Genomic DNA, 5,186 nt, shown 5'->3' with positions numbered 1-5,186 from the left:
GAATACTGGAGTAGGTTGCCATGATGAGCAACTAACACTTTGGTGCTTAGTCTGAGAAGGAACACAAGAAACTAATTCTTAGGATTAAAAACTGCTTTCAAAATCTCAAATGTAAGCCACAAATAAGATTTTTTATATTTATTTTTATTTATTTACTTATTTGGCTGTGTCAGATATAACGTCGGATCTAGTTTCCTGACCAAGATTGAACCTGGGCCCCCTGCACTGGGAACTCAGAGTCTTCACCATTGGACCACCAAGGAAGTCCCACTGACAGGCTCTTTGATAAAAACTTTGAAGCTTAAAGAGAGGAGAAAGACAAGTATGTATTCTATGAAGTATCTCCAAAAATTCAGCAATGATAAACACACCATTTGTATACTTGAAAATACAGTTTTCATGTTTTGAATATTTATCCTGAGAGAAGTTTTGACTATTTTGTTCTAGAAGATTCAAAAATAAAATTTACACATATATAATATATATTATGTATATAGGACTATGGATATATTATGTACATCAGGAATTCCCCATATGATTAACATTCTGGACTGTCCAATGTCAAACAATGAGAAACCAAACATGACCACATCTGTTTTATAAAAAGAGCACTGAGAAGGAGCACTGGAAGAATGAATCACCAGTGCCTGTGTTTTCTGCTCAATGCTTTTGATAAGTTCAGTGGACAAATGTAAAAAGAGCAATGACTTTTTTGTTTCCAGACAGCCAGACCCTTCTCACTGGCTCACCACAGTTATACAAGTTGTTGTTTGGTCACTGAGCTGTGTCTGACTCTTTGGACTGCAGTATGCCAGGCTTCCCTGTCCTTCACTATCTCCAGGAGTTTGCTTAGGTTCATTTCTGTTGAGTCGGTGATGCTGTCCAGCCATCTCATCCTCTGTTGCACCCTTCTCTCCCGGCCCTCAGCGTCAGGGTCTTTTCCAATGAGTTGGCTCTTTGCATCAGGTAGCCAGTGTACTCGAGCTTCAGCATCAGTCCTTCCAATGAATATTCAGGGTTGATTTTCTTTAGGATTGACTGGTTTGATCTCCTTACAGTCCAAGAGACTCTCAAGAGTCTTCTCCAGCACTACAATTCAAAAGCATCTAATTCTTCAGTGCTCAGCCTTCTTTATGGTCCACACTCACATCTGTACACGACTACTGGAAAATACATGAAAGTGAAAGTGTTAGTCGCTCAGTCATGTCCGACTCTTTGCTATCCCATGGACTGTAGTCCACCAGGCTCCTCTGTCCATGGCATTCTCCAGGCAAGAATACTGGAGTGGGTAGCCATTCCCTTCTTTGGGGGATCCTCCCGACCCAGGGATCAACCCTGGGTCTCCTGTACTGCAGGTGGATTCTTTACCATCTGAGTCACCAGGGAAGCCCAGAAAAGTCATAGCTTTGACTATACAGACCTTTGTTGGCAAGGTGATGTTTGTTTTTTAATACGCTAAGTTTGTCATTCTCTTGACAAAACTCTATTAGCCTTTGCCCTGCTTCATTCCGTGCTCCAAGGCCAAATTTGCCAGTTACTCCAGGTGTTTCTTGACTTCCTACTTTTGCATTCCAGTCCCCTATAATGAAAAGGACATCTTTTTTGGGTGTTAGTTCTAAAAGGTCTTGTAGGTCTTCATAGAACCGATTAACTTCGGCTTCTTCAGCATTACTCGTTGGGGCATAGGCCTGGATTACTGTAATATTGAATGGTTTGCCTTGGAAGCGAACAGAAATCATCCTGTCATTTTTAAGATTGCATCCAAGTACTGCATTTCGGACTCTTTTGTTGACCATGATGGCTACTCCATTTCTTCTAAGGGATTCCTGCCCACAGTAGTAGATATAATGGTCGTCTGAGTTAAATTCACCCATTCCAGTCCATTTTAATTCACTGATTCCTAGAATGTCAACGTTCACTCTTGCCATCTCCTGTTTGACCACTTCCAATTTGCCTTGATTCATGGACCTAACATTCCAGGTTCCTATGCAATACTGCTCTTTACAGCACCGGACTTTGCTTCTATCACTGGTCACATCCACAACTGGGTATTGGTTTTGCTTTTGCTCCATCCCTTTATTCCTTCTATAGTTATTTCTCCACTGAGCTCCAGTAGCATACTGGGCACCTACTGACCTGGGGAATTCCTCATTCAGTATCCTATCATTTTGCCCTTTGATACTGTTCATGGGGTTCTCAAGGCAAGTATACTGAAGTGGTTTGCCATTCCCTTCTCCAGTGGACCACATTCGGCTGTGGTCCATGTGATCAGATTGGCTAGTTTCCTGTGATTATGATATCAGTCTGTCCGCCCTCTGGTGCCCCCTAGCAATACCTACCGTCTTATTTGGGTTTTCTTACCTTGGTCGTGGAAAATCTCTTCACAGCCGCTCCAGCAAAGTGCAGCCGCTGTACCTTACCTTGGGTGAGGGGTATCTCCTCGAGGCCGCCCCTCCTGACCTTGAACGCAGAGTAGCTCCTCTCGGCCCTCCTGCGCCCACGCAGCCACCGCCTGTTGAACGTGGGGTAGCTCCTCTCGGCCGCCGGCCCTGGCCTCAGGCGTGGGGTAGCTCCTCACGGCCGCACCTCTTTGCGTGGTTCGTTGTGCCGGGGCCGGCGTCATATGCACTGGTCATAGCAAACACCCTCTTCCAACAGCACAAGAGAAGACTCTACACATGGACATCACCAGATGGTCAACACCGAAATCAGATTGATTATATTCTTTGCAACCAAAGATGGAGAAGCTGTATACAGTTAGCGAAAACAAGACCAGGAGCTGACTGTGGCTCAGATCATGAACTCCTTATTGCGAAGTTCAGACTTAAATTGAAGAAAGTAGGGAAAACCACTAGACCATTCAGATATGACCTCAATCAAATCCCTTATGATTATACAGTGGAAGTGAGAAATAGATTTAAGGGACTAGATCTGATTGATAGAGTGCCTGATGAACTCTGGACGGAGGTTCGTGACATTGTAAAGGAGACAGGGACCAAGACCATCCCCATGGAAAAGAAATGCAAAAGAGCGAAATGGCTGTCTGAGGAGGCCTTACAAATAGCTGTGAAAAGAAGAGAGACGAAAAGCAAAGGAGAAAAGGAAAGATATAAGCATCTGAATGCAGAGTTCCAAAGAATAGCAAGGAGAGATAAGAAAGCCTTCCTCAGTGATCAATGCAAACAAATAGAGGAAAACAACAGAATAGGAAAAACAAGAGAGCTCTTCAAGAAAATTAGAGATTCCAAAGGAACATTTCATGCAAAGATGGGCTCGATAAAGGACAGAAATGGTATGGACCTAACAGAAGCAGAAGATATTAAGAAGAGGTGGCAGGAATACACAGAAGAACTGTACAAAAAAGATCTTCACGACCAAGATAGTCACGATAACGTGATCACTGACCTAGAGCCAGACATCTTGGAATGTGAAGTCAAGTGGGCCTTAGAAAGCATCACTACGAACAAAGCTAGTGGAGGTGATGGAATTCCAGTTGAGCTATTTCAAGTCTTGAAAGATGATGCTGTGAAAGTGCTGCACTCAATATGCCAGCAGATTTGGAAAACTCAGCAGTGGCCACAGGACTGGAAGAGGTCAGTCTTCATTCCAATCCCAAAGAAAGGCAATGCCAAAGAATGCTCAAACTACCGCACAATTGCACTCATCTCACACGCTAGTAAAGTCATGCTCAAAATTCTCCAAGCCAGGCTTCAGCAGTATGTAAACCGTGAACTCCCAGATGTTCAAGCAGGTTTTAGAAAAGGCAGAGGCACCAGAGATCAAATTGCCAACATCCGCTGGATCATGGAGAAAGCAAGAGAGTTTCAGAAAAACATCTATTTCTGCTTTATTGACTATGCCAAAGCCTTTGACTGTGTCGATCACAATAAACTGTGGAACATTCTGAAAGAGATGGGAATCCCAGACCACCTGACCTGCCTCTTGAGAAACCTGTATGCAGGTCAGGAAGCAACTGTTAGAACGGGACATGGAACAACAGACTGGTTCCAAATAGGAAAAGGTGTACGTCAAGGTTGTATATTGTCACCTTGCTTATTTAACTTATATGCAGAGTACATCATGAGGAACGCTGGGCTGGAAGAAGCACAAGCTGGAATCAAGATTGCTGGGAGAAATATCAATAACCTCAGATATGCAGATGACACTACCCTTATGGCAGAAAGTGAAGAGGAACTCAAAAGCCTCTTGATGAAAGTGAAAGAGGAGAGTGAAAAGGTTGGCTTGAAGCTCAACATTCAGAAAACAAAGATCATGGCATCTGGTCCCATCACTTCATGGGAAATAGATGGAAAAACAGTGGAAACAGTGTCAGACTTTGTTTTTTTGGGCTCCAAAATCACTGCAGATGCTGATTGCAGCCATGAAATTAAAAGACGCTTGCTCCTTGGAAGGAAAGTTATGACCAACCTTGATAGTATATTAAAAAGCAGAGACATTACTTTGCCAACCAAGGTCCGTCTAGTCAAGGCAATGGTTTTTCCCGTGGTCATGTATGGATGTGAGAGTTGGACTGTGAAGAAGGCTGACCGCCGAAGAATCGATGCTTTTGAACTGTGGTGTTGGAGAAGACTCTTGAGAGTCCCTTATACTGCAAGGAGATCCAACCAGTCCATTCTAGAGGAGATCAATCCTGGATGTTCATTGGAGGGACTGATGCTAAAGCTGAAACTGCAATACTTTGGCCACCTCATGCGACGAGTTGACTCACTGGAAAAGACTCTGATGCTGGGAAAGGTTGGGGGCGGGAGGAGAAGGGGACGACGGAGAATGAGATGGCTGGATGGCATCACCGACTCTGTGGACATGAGTTTGAGTGAACTTCGGGAGTTGGTGATGGACAGGGAGGCCTGGCGTGCTGTGATTCATGGGGTCGCGGAGAGTCGGACACGACTGAGTGACTAAACTGAACTGAACTGAAGTTTGTCATAGCTTTCCTTCCAAGGAGCAAATGTCTTATAATTTCATGGCTGTATTCACAATCCACGGTGATTTTGGAGTCCAGGAAAATAAAATCTGCCTCCGTTTCCACTTTTCCCCCTTCTATTTGCCATGAAGTGATGGGACTGGATGCCATGATCTTAGTTTTTGAACGTTGAGTTTTAAGCCAGCTTTTTCACCTTCCTCTTTCACCTTCATCAAGAGGCTCTTTAGTTCCTCTTTACTTT

Source organism: Moschus berezovskii, chromosome 19 (assembly GCF_049115385.1).
Source record: "Moschus berezovskii isolate FMDL1 chromosome 19, NW_MosBer_1.0, whole genome shotgun sequence".
Taxonomy (NCBI): domain Eukaryota; kingdom Metazoa; phylum Chordata; class Mammalia; order Artiodactyla; family Moschidae; genus Moschus; species Moschus berezovskii.
This window is presented reverse-complemented; position numbering follows the sequence as displayed.